Raw genomic sequence first — 21,878 nt, forward strand, 5'->3', positions numbered from 1 at the left:
TAGACAGATTGAACTGTTTCTGAGGCTTGAGGTTCATGCAGGAAAAGCTATGAAGCGTTTGCCGGACGAAAGAAGTTCAAATACACTCTGTGTATGGCTGAGTGCGATCCATGCAAAAGCTTTTGGCCTTCCTGAGGCTGCAGCATGTACTTTAAATGTCTTCCAGGGCTTTCCAATCAGCTACTGTATGGCTTTGATTCCACAACAGACACGTTGGGTTAACATACTCTGAGTAATGCACTGAGAGTAACAGCCCTAAAGCAGCTATAGAAGTTGAAATAGTTTTGCCATTGCGTGCACCATTATACAGTATTTTTTCTGAATGATTACAATCAAGTGCCTTAAATTTGTATACAATACACAATTTCGATAAACGTGATAAATCCTGTGTCATTGATGCAAATCTGTAAAAAAGGAGACCACACAAACTGTAGCACTGCTTTGACGCTGGGTGCCATGAGTTTGCATAACCAAGCAGACAAGTGTGTTTCCAAGGTGAGGGGCTTCGGTGAAATTGTGCGTGGCTTTACAGCAAGTTTAGTTTTTATACATCTCAAAGAGTGCGTGTAAATGGGTTTATGCAACATTTTTGTGAATACTCACCGTTTATACATGAGGCCCAAAAAGTCGTGCACGGTGAGCATCCCTTATTATAGATCTGTGCTTCGATTTAATTTTCATAGTGGAAAACAGTACCTTGTGTGCATGTGTACTGCTCAAAAGACGTATCATCTTCTTTAAGAGGGTAGATGTCTGTGAAAATGAACTAAGTATTTCTAAAAGAATCTGTCTGATCCTGGCTTGGTCTCCTTTTGCACCCCTGAATTATAGCTTTAGCTGACTGTTCAAGGACAGTCAATAACTTCTTTCTGTAGATGATTAGAAACACTATCTACACTGACAGAAAAAGTGTCTTCAAACAGTTTAAAAGTGACATTGTGTATTCTGACAACAGTGGGTCAAAGGGTATCGTGCTACCACTTTTATGGTAGCAGTATACCTTCTCTACCCAATAACTAGTAATATTTTCTAACAAGGATAGGCGTGTTGGCAATTGAGAAAAGTTATTTCCTGAAAGTTGTCTTCTCCAAAGTTTTATTTTAATGATGAATACTTTAACAGTGCTGTATATTGCTGCAATCAGCTGATATGGACCTCGCAACTTAAGATGAAATACATTCAGTTCCTGTGTTATTTACACAAGGAAGTAGAAATACATCAACAAGTTATCTTTAAAATTCCTGAAAAATCTATTCTGCCCTCTTCCATAACTATTTTGATTTCTGATCTTAAATCAAGAAACTTTTCCATGCATTTTCTCTACTTATCCATCTTACCTCTATAAGGTAAAGGACGTCTCAATGGTAGCTCAACAAAAGTGTGTGGCATAAATATACATGGTGACAAAGTCAAAGGAAAGACACGGGCAGGGACAAGTGCACAAAGGTAATCTTATACCCCCACTCCTCATTTCAGACACTCACTGTGAAACAGTGCATGAATTTAATGTAAATGGCAATTAAATACAATAAAAAAAGGTTTACCTACACTTTAAATATTATAATATTTCTGCCAAGTGGCAAGCCCTCGTGGTAATATTTTCTCTACCTCCATGTAGCATGACAAAAATCTGCTTAAATTTGTCCCCAGACAGTGATGTACGCATAATTTTTTCTTTGTAGCATTTCTGAGAAATTTCTGATTGATAGGACAGAGTGTTTTACATCCAGTTCCAATTTTGAGATCATCTTCTAGAAAGCAGTCTGTGACTTTTGTTTTTTTAATGTACCTTGAATACAGCTTGCAATCTGAAAGTGATTCCAAAGCAATTAAAAAAATCAATTAATAGCAAGAAGACTACCAAAGCTGCTTTGCTGCAAAGAAATATCTTTAGACACATATAAACTTCTTCACAGTAAGAAGCCGTATTATCATAATATTTCCCTCTACTTACCCTTTACCTTTTTCCTTTAAGGGTAAGTATACTCGTCAAGTTTGTTACCAGGTTGGTCTACTGTTACAGTGCCCTAACTTTGTATGGGTTATCATTTGTATTTGATGTCAGTTTGGGCTGAACCAATGGTTGACGATAACGTCCATATAACATACATATTATTCATTGGGTCCAATCATTTGCAGAATTTTGCTCCAACCGGTGCTTAATATTGTTAGTTTTCAAGTTTGTTATGTGTGCATAGCACAATGAAATTCTTACTTCCATGTGTCTTTAGAACAGTATATATACAAGTATATACAATATACTAAATAGTATTTGGAAGTATATTCATAAAACACACACACTATTTGTATTTTAAAATATTTGCTCTTGTTATTGACTGTTCCCAAATCTACTGATATAAGTATCACTGGTCATGTACCTTTAAAAAATGTCTGTACAAGACAGGTGAGGTCTTCAATTAGTCACTTTATCTTCCTATGGCATTAAATGGTACATACAGTCATTTGAAAAAGAAAGTATTCCCAATGGAAACTCTTGACTTTCTCTACATATTTGAATATTCAAACATTAGATCTTCATGCAAACTGTACCTACCCATAAAGGTGATATACTTGAATAAAACACACGGAAAATTCGGACCACTTCACCTGCAAAATCCCTTCAGTTGTAAGATGTTAGTGGGTTTTCTTCCAGGTACTGCACATTTCAAATGCTCCCACAACTTTTCAATGGGATTCAAATCAGGGGTTTCACTGGGCCAGCCCATAACCATCCATTTCTTCTTTTTGGAGCCATTCCTTAGTGGATTTGCTAGTGTGTTTCAGATCATTATTATACTGAAGGGTCTTTTTGTGATTCAAATTTAACTTTCGAATAGATGGCCTCACAAGCTCCTGAAGCATATGTTGATATGAGGCAGAATTTACAGTTGACTTGATGAAGCTGCCTAGGCCCTGAGTCAGCAAAGTAACTCCAGACAATAGCATTTCACCAACATGGTTCATCTCCTAAACTGGTGTCTTCAGTTTATACTTATTCTGCTTCGGAAAATATATTTTATAACCATCTAACCACTTCAAAGTTACTTTATCATTAACAGCCCAGACAAGTAAAATCTATTAAACTGTACAAATATTGTAGCTTGTAATTTTTTAAAATGTTATGCAATTGCTTTCATGGAATTGTTTTACCCTAAAAGAATATTATAAATAAACCATACATTTTCAGTAATATTGTTGTTGTTTTGCCTTTTCTGTGATAGCAAATTTAGCAATTTAAATTTTGTAATGTATTATTTTTAGAACAAACCTAATCTATTTTGAGACATGTACTGCATAATGTTTAATTATGTTTTAGGGGAAAAACATTGCACTCCAAAAGAAACTCTAAGAGGTACAGTAAATTAATACTTTATTTTTTTGATGCATTTTTACCCTTTAGAAGATCATTTTGTATTTATAAAATAAATCACCATAGCACACATTGTCAAATTTTATATTATTTGTTCAATCTGATTATTAACAAGCTTCAGCAATTTAAGAATATGTAGTCTAGAACATTTGGCTTCCTGGGGTACTACCAGAAATAGGAATTACCTATTATCTGATTGATTGATACTGCACTGGGAAATAGGAGGTGAAGATTTAGGCTCCAGAGGGGTATGCCCTCACCTACCAATGGAAGGCTGTCTCTTTTGTTGGTCACCCATTCCATGAAAAACTAGTTGTTTGTCTTCTAGCCTATTTTGCATCTGTAGTCAATTACCTAAACCAGGTCTCGTTATGTCAAAATTTCAGAGTTCAAACCTAAATACTCATGTAGAGTATGAGAGCCAGCACAGTTATTTTACTAATCATCACTAATATAACATTTCAATGGGATTCAAATCAGGGCTTTCACTTGGCCAGTCCATAACCATCCATTTCTTCTTTTTGGAGCCATTCCTTAGTGGATTTGTTGATGTGCTTCAGATCATTATTGTACTGAAGGGTCCATTTGTGATTCAAATTTAACTTTCGAATAGATGGCCTCACAAGCTCCTGAAGCATATGTTGATATGAGGCAGAATTCACAGTTGACTTGATGAAGTTGCCCAAGCACTGAATCAGCAAAGTAACCCCAAAGAATAACATTTCACCAACATACTTCACAGATGGCATGAGCTTCTTCTCCTAAACTGGTGTCTTCGGTTTATACTTATTCAGCTTCAGAAAATATATTTCATAACCATCTAACCACTTCAAAGTTACTTTGTCATTAACAGTCCAGAAAATTTAAATCTATTAAACGGTACAAATATTGTAGCTTGTAATTTTTTAAATGCTGCGCAATTGCATTTATTGACTTGTTTTACCAAAAAGGAATATTATATTTTCTGTGAGAGCAAATTTAGCAATTTAAATTTTGTAATGCATAATTTTTAGAACAAACCTAATCTATTTTGAGACATGTACTGAATAATGTTTAATTATGTTTTCTTAGGACATAAAAGTTGCCGCCAAAACTTTTGAAGGAGATATCAGGTACCGTAAATTAATACTTTATTTTATTGATGCATTTTTCCTCTCTAGAAGACCATTTTGTATTTATTAAATAAATTGCCAAAGCAAACATAACCAAATTTTATATAATTTGTTCAATCTGATGATTAAAAAGCTTCACCAATTTAACAATATGTAGTACAGAACATTTGGCTGCCAACGGTACTACCAGAAATAGGAATTGGGCTACTCTTGCCCTCATGATGGGCATTAACCTTCTGCATTTGATTGATTGATTCTACACTGGGAAATAGGAGGTGAAGATTTTGGCTCCAGAGGAGTATGCCATCACCTAACAACAGAAGGTTGTCTCTTTTGTTGGTCACTCATTCCATGAAATATTAATTTTTTGTCTTGTAGCCTATTTTGCAACCACAGTCAGTTATATAAACCAGGTCTCTTTATGTCAAAATTTTGGAGTTCAAACCACAATACTCATGTAGAGTATGGGAGCTAGCACAGTTATTTTACTAATCGCCACTAATTTAACACATATAGCAAAAAAAACAGAATGTTATGAATAAAGAACAACTGTTACCCTCCTCTTTTCTATACAAAGTAATATTCATGCATTATATAGTACTATTAGTAATAATATGTTTCCATAGACAATTAACATACTTTGCGAGTAGTTAATTGTACAATGAAGTTTTTCCAGATAGCTGCCTATGCTTCTGCTAAGTCAAATTTGTAATTCCTGGTTGAAAGGCTGCAGCAGTAATCACCAGTGGCTTCATGTATAACACCATGTGTAGAATTCACACTAAAACATATCGTAAAGACAAAAATAGAAATGTGCATATGCACAAAAAATTCCAGATGCATAAAACTGTGTGTACACCAAGTTAAATGCATTTCTCATTTATAAATCACAACAAACATGAAATTTAATGCACAAGCCTTATAGGACTATCCCGAGTCCTCCCAGAATTTTACATATCTGAATATGCAAATCAATATAAATATCCTCTTCCATTCAGTAATTTGTTAAAAGTCAACTGCAAATGCACGTGTAAAAATTAAGATTTTCACCAAATGCCAAGTGGAGGTCCTTCTCAATGAAGCTGAGGCGAGGAAAAATATAGTTTTTTTTGTGGCTTAGGCAGTGGCATGAGCAACAAAGGGAACGTGATGGAATTGACACTCAAAAGTTAAAGATCAGAAAGTTGCACAGTGCCAAAAATATAAAAAGAAGTGGTAAGATGTCAAAGTCGATGCACCGTCTGGCTGTCATATGGAATGGTATTAGGGTACAGAGAAAGAAAAAAAATAATGACACAGTGAAGAAGAAAGAGATTGAAATGTCGACTTAAATCTCAAAATTTTCACTTTAATCTTGCAGTTTATTTTGTCATTAAAGTAGAACATCGTAACCTTCATCTCAAAATCAATATTTAATTTACTAGAATTTCTCAAATCCCATTGTAACTAAAGCAGCACGTTAAATGCTTTGTATTATATGTGTGTGAATCAGTATGTGTGTGAATCACTATGTGTCTTTCTCTTTCACACACAGGAGCGCAAAGGCACTGATCACCACACAGAATACATTAAATTTATTATATTACAGCTCTCACAACATTTTAAAACACTAATATGTATAATTGATATAATTTTCATGAAGAAATGCATAAAAGCACGTACTAAACATGGGGACACAGTGGGGCAGTGGTAGCGATGAGGTAGCGTCCCATCTAAGAATTGTTCCTGCCTCCCCCGTCCAGGGATTGTTTCTGCCTTCCCACCCCATCCAGAATAATTCCTACTTCCATCCCATCCAGAATTGCTTGTGCCTCCCTCGTCCAGGGATTGTTCCTACTTCCAGCAAGATTCTTGCTGGGACAAACGCGACCCTGGATTAAATCATTTATTGCAGCAGTACTGTGTCTTTTAAACGTACCAACCCCATAATCCCTAAATTCCTGTCTTTCAATTTTTTTTCTCCACATAACTAATCACGACAATATAAGCTCTGTATTAAATGTATATAACCGGCCGTAAGCTTAGTACACTTATTCTTTAAAACTGTTACGGAACAATGAAAAATCTTGGTAATACATGTTTAATTATTATATCCGTTTTTCTATCCAGGGTCGTGCCAGTCCCAGGAAGCGTACAACACGAGGGAGGATCAATCCCTTGATAGTGCACCAGCTCATCACTTCCACTGTCTCACCGTGTCCCCACATGTACAATTATTAACAATATGCATTATTTAAATGCAGTTAATAATTTATCTATAAAATGTAATATACATACTTTTGTGCATTTAATCAAAAAATATCAAGTATACATCCTAGTATTCTAACACTTCACAGGTTCAAAAGAATAGCTGTTTGAAATCTAAATTGACTTGAAGCCAGTCTTTATTATCATAAATACGTGCTGTCTCTTCTATCGAATTCCTTCATTGTCATTGTACAGTAAAATGAGATTCAATATACAAATCCTATAAAATGATAAAAAGAAACAATTATAAAAACAATGAAAAATAAAAAGAATAAGTAAAACAGTACAACAACATTAAAATATAGTGCTGATAGAGCACATGGCTCATAAAGTTGCTCAGGTTATACAATATTATAGTTGTGTAGTTTATAGTGAGGTAATTGTAATTATATGTAGAAACTGTTCTACCGGGAGCATTATGTTTATAGCTCTTGTGGTGAAACTGTTTCTGAGCCTTGAGGTCCATGCTGGAAAAGCTATAAAGCGTTTGCAGGATGAGAGAAGTTCAAATACACTTTGTTCATGGCTGATTGAAATCTATGCAAAGGCTTTTGGTTTTCCTGAGGCTGCAGAATGTACTCTAAATGTACTCCATTGCTTTCCAATCAGCTGCTGTATGGCTGTGATTCCACAAACAGACACAGTGGGTTAACATACTCTGAGTAGTGCACTGAGAGTAACAATGCTAAAGCAGCTATAGTAGTAGAAATAGTTTGGCCATTGCATGCATCATTATACAGTATTGTTACAGAATTATTACAATGAAGTGTTTTAATTTTGTAAAGAATTTGCAATTAATTTCGATAAACTTGATAAATCCTGTGTCACTGATGCAAATCTGAAAAACAGGAGACCACACAAACTTTAGCATTGCTTTGACACCGAGTGCCACCAGTTTGCATAACCGAGCAGACAAGTGTGTTTGCAAGTTGAGGGGCTTTCGGTGAAATTTTCGTTGGTTTACTCCAAGTTTAGTTTTTATACATCTCAATTGGTGCGTGGAAATGGGGTACAGAGCATTTTTGTGAGTATGCATCATTTATACCTGAAGCCCCTAAATTTGTGCATGGTGAGCATCCCTTAGTGTATATCTATGCTTTAATTTAATTTTCATAGTGGAAAATAGTATCTTGTGTCCGTGTGTACTGCTCAAAATTCATATCACCTTCTTTAAGAGGGTAGATGTCTTTGAAAATGAACAAAGTATTTCTGAAAGAATCTCTCTGATCCTGTCTTGGTCTCCTAGGTGATTATACACACTATCTACACTAACAGAGAAAGTGTCTTCAAACAATTTAAAAGTGGCATTGTGTATTCTGACAGCAGTCGGACAAATGGTATAGTGCTACTACTTCTATGGTAGCAGTATACCCTTCTCTACCAAATGACTAATAATATTTTCTAGCAAATATAGGCATGCTGGCAATTGAGAAAAATTATTCCCTGAAAGTTGTCTTTTCCAAAGTTTTATTTTGATGATGAATGCCTTCACATTGCTGTATATTAGATAGATAGATAGATAGATAGATAGATAGATAGATAAATACTTTATTAATCCCAAGGGGAAATTCACAAAATTACTGCAATCAGCTGATATGGACCTTGCAACTTAAGATTAAATGCATTCATTTCCTGTGTTATTTACACAAGGAAGTAGAAATATATCAACCAGTTGTTTTCTGAAATTTCTGCTCACTTCCATAACTATTTTGATTTCTGATCTTAAATCAAGAAAAGTTTCCATGCGTTTTCTCAGCTTAGCCAGAAGACTTCTGTGAGGTCATGGTAGCTGAACAAAAGGGCGTGGCATAAATATATATGGTGGCATAAAGTCAAAGGAAAGATGCAGGCAGGGAGAAGTGCACAAAGGTAATGTTAGACCACCACCCCTCATTTTAGACACTGTGAAAAAGTGCATGAATTTAATTTAAATAGTAATTCAATACAATAAAAAACGTTTACCTACACTTTAAATATTATTATAATATTTCTGCCAAGTGTCAAACCCTCTTGGTTATATTTTCTCTACCTCCATGTAGCATGACAAAAGTCTGCTTTATTTTGTCCTTAGACAGTGATGTACGCATAATTTTTTATGTGTAGCATTATTGTGAAACGTTAGTCTATCATATATCCTAACACACTGATCATCCCGCACGCACGAACAAACGTGCAAGCTACTGCAAAACTCCAGCTATCTAAGTCATCTAGTTAGCCTTCCAATTTATATCGACTAAAGGAGGGATTTAAAAAAAATTGTTTGGGAAGGGTATGGGCTGGATATGGAATTGGAAGAGGATTTTTTTCTCTCACAATGTCACAATCGAAGTGCGTTTGTCTGATCTGTTAATCTATCATTGCCATTCCAAAAAAGGAAAATGTGGAAAGGCACTTTCAAACTGTTCATAAAAACTATGAAACTGACTTCCTTCCAAAAAACGATCTGAGAAAGAGAAAGGAGAGGGAACTAAAATATATATATATGTAGCATTTTTAATGTAGGTAGATCATTTCGACCTGGTCATTTTAAAAGTAGTTCACAAGCTGAAAAAGTGTGGGCATCCCTAGTTTAAAGGTACATCCAGTTCTAATTTTGAGATCATATTCCATAAGGCACTCAGTGACTTTTGTTTTTTAATGTTCCTTGAATACAACTTGCAATCTGAAAGCGATTCCAACCCACTCAAGAAAATCAATTAATAGCAACAAGACTACCAAAGCTGCATTGCTGCAAAGAAATCTCTTTAGACACATATAAAACCTCTTCACAGTTAGAAGCTGAATTATCATAGTTTTTCCCTCTACTTACCCTTTACCTTTTTTTTTTTCCAAGGGTAAGTGTACTCATCAAGTTAGTTACCGGGTTTGTCTATTCTTGCACCTTACGATTACCACACACATACATAGGTATACACATACACAATGAAAATCGACAGTGCCCTCTGAATGACACACACACAGATGGTTAACCTCTGGCACTTTAAACCACGCAGGTGCCTTAGGAATAACACAGTCTGTCACTCTGTCAGCACTTCAAGAGACTTATTATCTGCACAAACAACATACAATGTTTTAATGCTATCTCAGACCTAAATATTAGTTTTGCTCTACAAGAATATATTAAAACATTGATCTTCTGGAAGTAACCAGAACTGGTGAAACATCGCCCGTATATCTCCACTTATTGCAATGTTGTGCTCTCGGAACCTGAGCAGTACTCCAAGTAGTGATGGACCTAATGTTGGTCCAGGCAAAAGGTTCCCATTTAGATTAATTTGCTGGTACCTGTAAGAGCAGTTGAACACAACCCTGGCCTTACCATTGTGCTGTACAATATGGTGGGGAACATATTATGATTGAGACCTCTCAGCTTCTTCCATTGGTATCTTCACCACAAGACCTTCCTCTATAAGCTTGTGTATTTCTTTGCTATACACAGCTGCCAATTCTGGAGTATTGAGTAGGCGGAGCTCTGTGGCTCTTAAAAGAGCCATAGCTGAAGAAGGTGGTGATTGAAGGAGGGTAGCATCTTTCTTCCACAGGAGTGGTGGTGCATAGCGACTCATGTCATTGACTATGATGCAAGTTGTTTTTTCCTCCAGAGTGTCCAGTGCAGCTTTGTCCTGCTTTGAGCGTATGATCTCCCTTTCATTCCTGTGTTACAATATATCAAACTGCCAAAGCCTCTCCACATGATGATGCAGTTCTTGAGTGGGAGAGAGTAATGTGGTTTGGAGACAAGAACTTTCATTTGAAGGGCGTTGCAAAAAGGTTGTGGGCTCTTGGACTGTCCAGCCTAGTAGTGTCTATACTGCTACAGAGCCCCCAGGAGGTTCCCTCCGAACTGGAGCAGTAGAAGTAATAAGCTGAGGGTAATGTGACCCTATGAGAAGCAGGGGTTGAACTCTACTGAAGCCATGGATTGGTATATCTTGTGAAGAAGGGGGCTAAATGCATCCCGAGAAGTCACGGTTGCGCCTCCGAAACCCCCTCTTAAACGCTGATACAATAGAAACACAGTTTACCTCCTCTTTGCTCCGTTAGCTGCTGCAGCTATGTCACGTGATCTGCTTCTCGTATAGCGCTTCGTATATTTAAAAGCCTGTGCAGCACCTGTCCTGTTTGCTCATTGCTTTGTCTCTCTCTCCTCCCCCAGACATTCTCTGCTCCTGTTGGGGATCCCGCTCCCGGCAAGCTTGTTACGAAGAGGAAGATGTTCACACAGAGTTCATTTCACTTTTGAAAGACTTTTGTTTGATATGTTTGTTTAAATAAAGTTCCTGTCTCTAAAATCTCCTGTGTTTCTGTGCAATTCTGTGAGCCAAGAGCAACAATCTCTTAAGTGTTTATGCTTTCTTTTCAGTACTTCAATGGGGCAATATTGCTCAGCCAGGTTCAGTTTATTGGCAGTAAAAGCTCTTTGAATACAATATTTTACTTTCGGGTCTGCTTGGGCAAATATCTCGAAGGAGACAGCAGCACCTTTCAATTGAATAATATCATGTCTTATTGTTCTCAGTGACAAGATCTCCTCTGCTCCTTTCAGTCCAAGTTGCTTGGCAGCTACTGGCAGAATTGTCCTCTCAGATCCATCATCTAACACAGCATGTGTATCTAATATTCTTGATCTACTCCATAGCCTTACAGGGACTACCTTTAGCATCACCCTGCCTAAGTGGCTGATTTGATCGACATTAATACAAGGTGATGATGTACTTACTGTAAGAATGCTCTGATTCTCTGTAGCAGAAGCAATGTCATGAAGTACAGGTAAATATTGACCTCCGCATGTTGAACAGGGTTTCATAAGTGTACAACTATCCTGTTTGTGACCTCGGGAGCTCCTCCAACATCAATCTTGTTCCTTAACCCATTTCACCTTTTCTGTGTGGCTCAATTTGCTGAAGGTTTCACAAGCATTGAGGTAATGTTCACGGTTATTGCAATAAGGGCAAAATGGTCTTGGCTGTCCTTTAACTGCTTCCGTTGCACATCTGCATATCTGTATGGCCTGAGCTTTCTGGTCAAGCCACTCTGCAAGGTCTAGTAGAGTATGTTCTGGCACTGTCACTCATAATAATGTGTTTATTAAAGTAGTATTCTATAAATGAGTCTCTATAGTTCACAAGCAGTTTAGCTATCAAGTCTTCTACATGAGATCCACACTGTAGTTCAGCTCTAGCAGGCCCATCCATAGTGTTAAGAATGCCCACCAAAGTGTTGACATCAGTAGCAAAGTCCTCAAAGCCTTGAGCATCACCTGGCCGTAAGGCTGGAGTGTTCAGAATTGACTTCAATTCACGTTGAACTAAATGTCTTGGTTGACTGTATCTTTGCTCTAAAGTTTGCATTGCACCAGTGTATGGGAATGGATGATGGACATACCTTTTAGCAATCTGATAAGCAGTGGGTAGCTCTAGATGATCCAGCAATATTTGGTACTTATAATCTTCAGTTAAATGGCGATGAGGGCCAAGGATACTGTCTAATCCTTTCTTAAGTATGAGAAAGTCACTCTCTCTGCCTGAAGAAAAGGCAGCTAACTTTGGTTTTGGTATGCCATATGATGATGCAATTGCCATTTCCATTAATCAAGGCACACTAGGATCTTGAGAATCTAGTTAACTGCCCATAAGATTGTAAACCTGACAGGGCTGTTATACTGGCGTAAAGAGCTGGCTGAGAAATTGACTGTGCCCTATGTTGTGGATAATGGGGCACAGGACTCTCAGAATGGAAGCAATCCTCAGTTATCTGCATAACACTTTCCATAACAATCTGAAGCTCCCTCATCTCATTACTCAGAGCTCTCCAATGTGACTCTAAGAAATTTATGCTCTCCCTCTTCACATTAGGAACTTGCATAAAATAGCTCCCATATGAGTTATGGGTTGAATATGTAACAGTGGATGATCAATCACAAAGTCCTCCAAGTAAGCTGGCACACGCCATGTGTGACTTGGACGAGGATTTGTTATCTGTGTCTCACTGTAAAAATCTCTAGATGTAGCGTATGTGTGATATCTAAACAGAAATAAATTAATACAATAAGTACACAAATACAAATGGAATACATATATGAACATAACTAATTAAATTTCAAACTGGAACATTATTATATAGTATTCAAGAAGAGCAATGTTAAACATCAATTCCTCAACTTTAGGTATTGTTAATCAAACCAGTAGGTGGCACTATTAACCAGACTTAAAGGTACAGCGTAATGCCCAAGACAGCATTCGTTTATAAAAACAAACTTTACATTTAATACTGAGAAAATCAACATATTTTAATGTCTTGGAGTGAAGTAAAGTACAGCGTATCTCTCCTTAAAGGTCAACAGTGCACAAATTTAACGATATGTTCATTCATAAACAGCAAACATAGCCATAATAGCGCTTTTGTATATTTGCACTAAACATTAATATAAGTTGCAGTATTAGCTAAGATATTAAGCTACATTGAACACTGCAAAAAAGAAAACAACTTACTTTGTCAATAACACACAACACACAGTTTCAGAAGGTAGCAACAAAGTATAACTTGAAAAAACACAAACAGGCAGAGACTGTGAGCATGTTACAATTCAGGAACAAAACGCCTTGCATGCGCAATAGTCTTGTGGGGCCTGCCTTGCTTAGGTTCAGCATAAAGCGTCTACTATCCGTTTTCGGGGTGATAATTGACTTCCAAGGTTATTCCTCTTTTTATTTTTTTTTTATTTTATTGTAGAATCAACTCTCGGCAGCAGTCATCAGGGCAGGTGTGCTCCGCATGCTTATGGGCGCCATTCTCATTCTCTACCACTTTCGTCGTCACTTCCCATCTCTTCATATCTTAAATTATTCTTGAGGGAGATTGAACAATTAAGTGCCAGCTTAAGTGAAAAATTAAGAAAAACGTACTATGTAATTGCAACACAAACACTGACTTAATTAGTTTTGACGCAATAAAATACCGACGAAAGAAGAGAAGAAGCAGGCCGCTGGGGTGGAAAAATGAAGAGCTGCTCAGGAGCAGCAAGCACATCAACCTCTGAGCAAACTAATTCTAAACATACAGAGAAAGAGTATGAAAACTATAAATGCTCAAGTCAAGTGTGTTCACTGCACATTATCGTGCAATGTGCCACTACTGGTGTATTATATGTGCACTTCTTTAATGCAATTAAACTATGCAAATACGAACAATTGTGAAAGTATGTATTGAGTTGAGATAGTTAAAACATACTCACTCCACATGGGACTTAAACCCACAATCCCTGGCTTAGGAGGCCAATGTCTTATCAATTGGTATTCTAGTCGTTATGTCACCTACAGTAAGATGTAGTGTTTTCTGTATCTACTACAGGCTTTTTATTCATCTTTAATGTAACACATTATAGGACCATGGCATCTTGGAATTTAAAATGATATTGTATCTTAACTTACCATTGCTGCTTTGAAGCAAGGTATTCATAATCACTTCTCTTGATGAGAGTCCCAATACTAACATTCTGAACCTGACAACAGGCTATAGAATCTGCTGGGGAAATTCCAGATGCTCCCACAATTTTTTTTTTATTGTAATCCATCCAGCATTTCCTAGACCTCTCCATATGTCCATAGTCTCCTTCACTAATTGCTTTAAGCTACCACAGCTGATTCCGTTCAGTCCAGAGCTGCAGCCCCACTCCTCCAAGGTTTACCCAGATTGTCAAACTCCACTTTTCTTTGAACTAGAGGTCTACACTTCCATCAGATCTCATTCTACAACCACCTGATTTCACACTGCTCGGATTCCATGCTGGATCATTCCTGCTAAAGCAAATTTCACATTACACGGCTTCTAGTCGTATTGTATGTCAGATCTGTCAGCAGCATTTGCTGATTGTTTTGCTGAACCATGTCATTCTAAATGACTAAAAATCGCTGGCCATGTCACATTTAATGATTGCATGCTGACTTTACGCACAGTCCTACTCACCCGTTTTTTTGACAGCAAATAACAAGCTGCCCAATGGAGCTGGCACTGTTTGAAAGGTTAACAGGTATGGAGAGTCCAAATGCAATCTCTGACCCTTTTTTTTTCTTTCTCCTTTTCGATTCTGTAAAACGTAATACACAAGACTTCAGACAAAACAATGTCCTCTTCTGTTTTTGAGGTCCAAAACAGACGTATTTTTAATTACTTGTTGCTGCCTTGTATGCATTATACTTCTGGATGAGCTTTAATTGGTTGTCAGCTCTCAGGCACACAGTGCCCATCCTACGACTAAAGACCAAATCAAACTCTTTTGATTTTATTGAAGTGAGTCATTGGGCATGTCACACTACGCAACTGGCTTCAAGGAAGCACACTGCTGACTGCTCCTGACTTGCTAAGAATGTTAATGAAGACTACAACCAAATATTGCTGGAAAAGTTCCATAATGTGAAATGACTTTAACATTCCTATAATACATCTGTTTTAAAAGTGTTATTGTGCAGATACTGTATGGATTGCCTAAACGGACAACAGTGATTACAACCTTTAGGGCTAAATGTTTCTTTTGCCTTTAGCTCAGGTGGTTTAATCAGCTATCATCTCTTACATGAAGGACAAGTCACCATGAGAACAAGAACATGGATTGTTAAGGGTGCTTGGTATAACAAATGAGCATTTCTGAGATTGAAAGACTGACTTAGTTTGGGGTTTTTTTTGTTCTCTTTCTAATGACATACCAGTTAGGTTTATCACCTCAAAGTGCATCATGTATTACAAAGGGCTGATTATCTTCTTCATACTTGGATGTAGACCATCTTAGCTCATGGACTAAATGGGTCCTTACCTGACATCCACTTTATAATGATATAATTTTATAAGTAATGTTTACATAAATGATTACAGTAGACCCCCGCGAAGTTGTGGTTCAGAGTTCGCGGCCTCAGTCATTCGCAGATTTTTCCTTAGAACCTGTCTAATAATTGTTAGCGGAAACCAAAAATATCCTCTGCAATTTTTATGGCTTTTTTCATGGCAATACTGTACTGTAGAAAGAACAGGAAGCAACTGTAGAGGAAACGTGGCTTGGGATGGTGAAAGTAGCCAATAGAATTTGAAACTGTGACTCCCAGCAGTCCCTGCAGTGGGTCTGATTGGTCTTCTGCTGAGGGTGCTGGGGCTGTTGGGGTCAAAGGATGTCAGTGCGGCTTTTAAAAAATGGGCCTGCCTTCTGTTGGGTTACCTGTACTTATTCGTTTTGTCCTGGATTGTTTCGTGTTTGGCGTCTGCACTGTCTGCTGTCTGCCTGTGTACATGAGGACTGTAAATGGATTCATGGCCATCCTGCAAAGAAAGAAGCACTCCTGAACCCATCTTCACCATTTCAAGAACTAGCGGTAGGACTATCTTTACATTCCCATTCAACGTGTAGAACTCTGGACTATCTATTGTCATCATTACATTTCCTCTGTTGCTGTTTTTCATGAATGTTTTTCATGATTTACTGTGTGTGTTTTGGTAGTGCTTTCTTGTATTTAATGTGTAATGGCTGTAAGGGGAACAGGGGTGGTATCGTTGTCTCTATCTATCGCCGCTGATTGACTGTGATGCATCTCCAGCTGAGTGTTCTTGTGCTTTCCGTTTTGTTCCTCTTAAACCTTAAACCGCCACAACCAGCTATAGTCGTTTCCCAGTGCCATTTGCAAGCACGCAGGAGCTGATCAGTCAGTGCCATACATTCGTTGAGCAGCCAGCTCATGACCACTGCCAGCCCCTTGTGAGCAGGGGGCTGAATGCATTCCTAGAAGACATAAACACTCCTCAAAAAACCTCTTAAAAACGCTGATAGACTACTTTCACATTGTTCCCTTACTTGCTGGGCTTACTTGCGGTTGCTCTGTCACGTGATGTGCTTCTCGCACAACGCTAAGCTTACTTAAAAGCCTGCACAGCACCTGTCCCTTTTGGCTGATCGCTTTGTTTCTCTCTCCTTCCCCAGTCATCCTCTGCTCTTGTTGGGGGTCCCGCTCCCATTGTGCTCCCCTATGATGTTTGTCTATTCTTTAATCGAGAACTAACTGCATACTGGGCTTGTTTTACTTCTGAAAGAGACACGTTTGTTTGAAGTGTTTGAATAAAGTTTCTGTCTCTACAATCTCCTGTGTTTCTGTGCAATTCTGTGACCCAAGCGTGACACCCTGCAGCACTGCAGCCTCACTGTCTCTGGGATTGAGCCGCTGCACTAGACTAGCCTGCCAGCATCAGCGCTTACCTCTGTGTGCTTGCGTGCTGCCAGTTCAAGCGCACTTGGCTCGGTGATTTACTTAATTTCATCCATGGCGTCAGTTGCATCTTGTACATATTGTTCCGGTAGTTTTTTAAATAGTTTTTACAATTCATTAGAAGTGTGTAAAATGATTAGTGTTGCAGTAATTGTGATGCTCTTTGCATGAACAAAAATGTGTTCTATTAAAATTTCATTTTTTCTTTGTGAATTGTCATGTTTACTTAAAGTGGCAGCGAAAAAGTATTTGGCGTCCAGGGATGCATTAACCCCCAAGTATGTGGCAGTTTAAGGTTTAAAGCCCCAAGATGCCGCTGAAACGCCCTGCACCTTCTAAGGCTTCTGGCAATGAAAACGCGCTTGCATGAATTACAGTACATATTGCAGTAACATCGGTATTTGACATTCTAGCACTGTGGGAGACATAGCAGTACAGTACTGTACAGTATACGGTTTACCTTTACATTCTTTTTTTAGGTAATGTATTAAGCTGAGTTTGAAATTATATTCAAGTGTTTTGGGGGCATATTTAGGGTTTAAACTATGAAAATAGGCATTTTTTTTAACCGCATCCAAAATTCGCGGTTTTTCATAATTCGCAGGTGCTCTAGGAACGTTGCCCCACGAATTTTGGGGGTGTACTGTACTTGTAAATGCAGAATTGTTTATTTGGAAAACACCATGCAGGATGAAATTCTTGACCCGAAAATGGCAGCAGGTTACTCAATCGAGCATTAAAATGTATTGAGAAGCATTGTTGCAGGCCCTTAAAGCAAGCGCCATCGATCGGTGTCTGCGATGCTCCCAGTTAGATGGGATAATGATCAGTGGTGATTCTCCAAGGGAAAGGGATGGTCGGCGACAATTCCACGAGGGGGACACCCCCCAACCCATCTACCTCCCCCAAGATGACTATGGCGATTCGGGGTTTTAAAGAAGGAAAGCCACAAATTTAGGTTGTTAGATAAAAAATGACAACTATTGCTCTAGATTACTATAGGCATATGCTCAGCCTCATCCATGATCATTTCCACAGGCATATTCCCAAAACCTCTTACTGCAATTATTCCCTAAACACTGATGGAAAAATATTAATCCTTCACATTGTTTCACAGCAAAAATCCACTGACGTGAAAAGGTTGTCACATAATCATGAATCGTTGGTGGCTTATAACATATTTTAGCATCCTGCCAGTGCTTCCTGGCTTCGAGTGTCGATGGCTTTTTGTTTATATCGCTATCATAGCAGTGCTTACAACTGTCATCAGCCTGGGGAAGAGCCGCTAATAGTTTAGGTTGGCATTACAACATACAAATTTGCAGTTATATTGCCAGCTGTAGGGGAGCCAGTGAGAATGGCAAGCCTACCAAATGTCTCAAAAGAATTAAAACTATTGCTGCAAAAATGAATTGCCCTTCTAAGGATATTGAGCCACCGTAAAAAGCACTGGAAAGAGCAAAGAATCAATTGGCACTCAGCCCAGGTGAGCACTGGCACGGTGCTACAATACTCATAATGGCAACAAATTACATCTTTAGAATAGCACATTTAAACATTACTTCATTGTAGAAAATTGTTGTCCACACTAACATGTACATTACTGTAATTACAGCAGTTTAATGACACTACTTTGATTCAAACTATGTGATCAATAAGAGCATATGAGTGTGGTTCCTCCGTTGGTTTCTTTGGCTGCTATGATTTCTGTAAACCACCAGATGTCACCAATTTTGAAGATTTGAACCTGTGGATCTTTCTTCGGCACAATCAGAAAGAAGCTTCAGATGCTTCACAAGTCTTCATCCGTCCATCACTACTACTGGGAAAGCTCAACGGTTTATAACTGGTTTTACAGTGTATACCCTTGCACTGATCTATGCCTCACCACAGTTTTATCATGAAGGATTAAAGAGAGTTCCTTGGACTTCATGGCTTGGTTTTTGTCTGGATATGCAGTGTGATTTCTCGGACTTCAGGTATGTGGCTTTCTAAACTATGACCAGTTAATTCAATTTGCCCTAGGTGGACTCAACTTCCAGACACATCTCAAGGAGAATAAAAGCTAACAGGAAACACCTAACCGCTGTTTGGAGGGACACAGTAAAGGTTCTGAATACTTATATGAACAAAAGATTTCAGTTTTTGCATTTTAATAAATCTGATAACCTGTTTTCACTTCGCCATTATTGGGTTATTGAGTGTAGATAGAGGGGCCAAATGACAAATGTATCCATTTAAAATGATTTCCACAACACAGAAAGTGAAGAGGTGTGAATGCTCTCTGATTTCACTGTAACCATGCCAGTGGTGAATGACCATAACTAGCATTTGTAACCAATAAGGATCTTTCCATTATAGCAACTTTGTACATCATATATTGGAAACTGAGCTGTTAACAGTTTTGCCTAATACTGTAAATAACAACAGACTGCTTTAATATTTTAATACTTTCTAATGTATTAAAACACATTTCTTTCATTATGCACTTTTCTCCAAGAATGCATTCCTTTGTAAATTGTAAGACAAAGGGGTCGCTGTTGCCCTTCAAACCCAACAGACAAACACTCAGAACACAGGTTGAAAGCACCAAGAAGACGTTTAATATTTCTCTTCATTAAATAGTGCCCAAAGCACCACAGCCACCACTAATACACGTAACTATAATAACAATAAATGCAATTCTCTTTCTCTTTTCTCCTCCACACCTCCCAGGAAACGTTGTCTACTACCTCCCGACTCTGGCTCGCTTGCTGGGTCTTCAGCAGTCCTTTATATAGTTCTTGACCTGGAAGTGCTTCTGTCCTTTCTCCCACGTGATTTGCCAGCACTTCCGGGTCAGACGGAGAATTCAAGTTTTTTGTCAGCCCGCTAGTACTTCTGAATTTCCCTCCTCATGACTCAACAGTACATCTGGGCTATACGGGAAACACAGCTCCCCTGTTCCTTCCATAACACCCCCTGGCAGCACCCACGGAACCCAACAGGGCTATGATAGCAAACTCCAAGTGCCAGGATGCCCGTTGGGAATCCGGGGCAGTGCTCTACTCCAGGGAGGCTGCCATCTGGCATTATGGATGAGGCAGTGTCCAAAGGTAGCTGACTTCCCCGATCCTTTCACTCTCGGGCCATCCCGGCCAGGTTGAGCTGCTTGCCGTCCATCACAAAGTGTAACACACTGCGTGTCTTCCCTTAAACAGAGCCACTGTAGCTTACACGTGCCGTCTGTGTGGAGTCGTTGTCTGACTGGGTTTTATTCAAATGCCTGTTCTTTTTCCCACATCAAGTACAAATGTTTTTTCTGAAGACAATCCATGAAACTTCACAGTCGACCTCCTCACAGCTCAGAGCCTTCCGATGAGAGAGCCATGAAAAGTGGTGCTGGTACGGAAATGAAGAGCAAATGAAATGAAAAGGTTGAGCACAGGACGACGTGCTTCTTTAGAATCACAGCAATGAGTTTTGGGCAAGTTCTGAACAAATCCTTGTATAAAGAATGGGATTTTTCCATTTTCAAATAATTATAAAACCTCACTTTCCCACTGAGTTGTAGAAGATGAATTGAGCAAAACAAGACTTTGTTCAGGTAGTGTGGTGCAGGATATTAAAAGAAAATGGATCTCATTACGTGTTAACTCCTGTATTACTGTTAAAGTGCTAAGAGTGATTTGAGATCCAAGGCTATGTGAGTGAATTTACTGTACAAACATTTCTGACAGAAGTGATTTAAGTGTAGATCATTCCCTAAACGTGTGGTCTTGTGGAGTCAACATTGCTCAATGAAAAAATGTGATATGTAGTTTCAAAAGCCATTCAAAAAAGCTCTAATGTGGTAATGTGCGCCTTTTTAAATACAATCTTAATTACAGGACAAAGTTTAGAAATTTTTACTGAAGCAAAATGTTTTAAACATTTTAATTTCTTGCATTTTTACTGGGTGGGAGGTTGTTTGCATAATTTTTACATTTGCAACTAAAGATTTACATGTGGGTTCTGAAATTACTGTATAATATATTATCAACAAAAATGAATACAATAAGAGACTTTCAAGTAATGAGAAAAAATGTGCACAAAAACATCAAGTCCTTTATGTGTGACGACTCTTCAGTGCTTTCTCCACTTGTATCTGATGATGAGATTGTGAGGCGTGTGAAGCTGCCATGGGTAAGTAGCCATTGAGCAACAAAGCATGTACGGCCTGCGGGACTCTCTTCAGATCCTGCAGAGCAAAATCATGAATCAGTTTGGCCAGTAACAAAATCGGACTTTTGTGAGCCTTGTCTGTGTAAGCATGCAGCTCTCCTGTGCATACTCTGTCAGGCCCCACAGTGAGTTAATAATAATAATTCTTTACATTTATATAGCGCTTTTCTCACTACTGAAAGTGCTCTTCACACAGGGAGGACCTGGGAAATGAACCCACAATCTCCTTACTGCAAAGCAGCAGCACTACCACTGCACCACCTGTGTCTGACTGGACTCTGCTGGCATTATGCCCTTGATGTAACTCTCATCCCCCCCCCATCCCTCCATACTTTTTGTGGAGGTGGCACTTCTATTACCTACCTTCCCCATCCCTTCTGGTAAGCCAGGTCCAGTGGGGAAGTGGTCCAAGTAGCCGGAGGACCCCTTCACACTCCGGTCATGCAATGCGCTTTCAGAGCGTAGCCCCAGGTCCTCATCCAGAAGCAGGGCAGTGAGATCCTCGTGATCAACCCGAGTTGTCTGAGTAGTAGTCAGCATTGTCTTCCCAGGTGTAGCCATTCAGCCATAGGCAGGCTTCCGGGCCTTCATCATCTAGGAGGTACGCTGCCACAAAAAAGGAAAAACACACCCAGGGCTTGTTAACCCTGCCTCTCATACGTACGGAGAGCACAAACAGAAAAGGGAAGAGAAAGAGAAAAG

General features: G+C 38.6%; 1 long non-coding RNA gene across 1 annotated transcript; it reads left to right on the forward strand.

Moving 5' to 3' along the window:
• Positions 1-3,230: 3,230 nt before the first annotated feature.
• On the forward strand, positions 3,231-11,023 carry LOC120516016. Its single transcript, XR_005630751.1, has 3 exons — positions 3,231-3,352; positions 4,442-4,482; positions 10,886-11,023. It is a non-coding gene; the product is annotated as an uncharacterized LOC120516016 (long non-coding RNA).
• Positions 11,024-21,878: the final 10,855 nt, after the last annotated feature.

The sequence above is a fragment of the Polypterus senegalus genome, chromosome 15, assembly GCF_016835505.1.
Source record: "Polypterus senegalus isolate Bchr_013 chromosome 15, ASM1683550v1, whole genome shotgun sequence".
In the NCBI taxonomy this organism is placed as follows: Eukaryota; Metazoa; Chordata; class Cladistia; order Polypteriformes; family Polypteridae; genus Polypterus; species Polypterus senegalus.